This window comes from Procambarus clarkii, unplaced genomic scaffold (genome assembly GCF_040958095.1).
Source record: "Procambarus clarkii isolate CNS0578487 unplaced genomic scaffold, FALCON_Pclarkii_2.0 HiC_scaffold_652, whole genome shotgun sequence".
Lineage (NCBI taxonomy): Eukaryota > Metazoa > Arthropoda > Malacostraca > Decapoda > Cambaridae > Procambarus > Procambarus clarkii.
In genome coordinates, this window is record NW_027189685.1 from 9,599 (window position 1) to 10,000 (window position 402).

A 402-nucleotide genomic window follows, 5' to 3' on the forward strand; every position below is an offset into this window, starting at 1 on the left:
GGAGCTCGCCGGTAACGCCGCACGTGACAACAAGAAGACCCGTATCATCCCACGTCACTTGCAGTTGGCCATCCGCAACGACGAAGAACTCAACAAACTTCTGTCTGGCGTAACCATTGCACAGGGAGGTGTTCTTCCAAACATTCAGGCAGTTCTTTTGCCAAAGAAGACAGAGAAGAAGTAAGCACTTCTGCCACCCACCACGACAAATACCATAACCAGGCTCCATCCGGAGCCACACACACTTTAATAGAGAGATTCAAGTAGACAATCAACTTTCAAACATTAATAATAACATTTATATTGATTTCATTTGGAATGTGTACATAACAAACAAACAAACAAAACAAAATTATAGGGGATATTCAGCATCACTTGGAATATTAACCAATCATATAAATC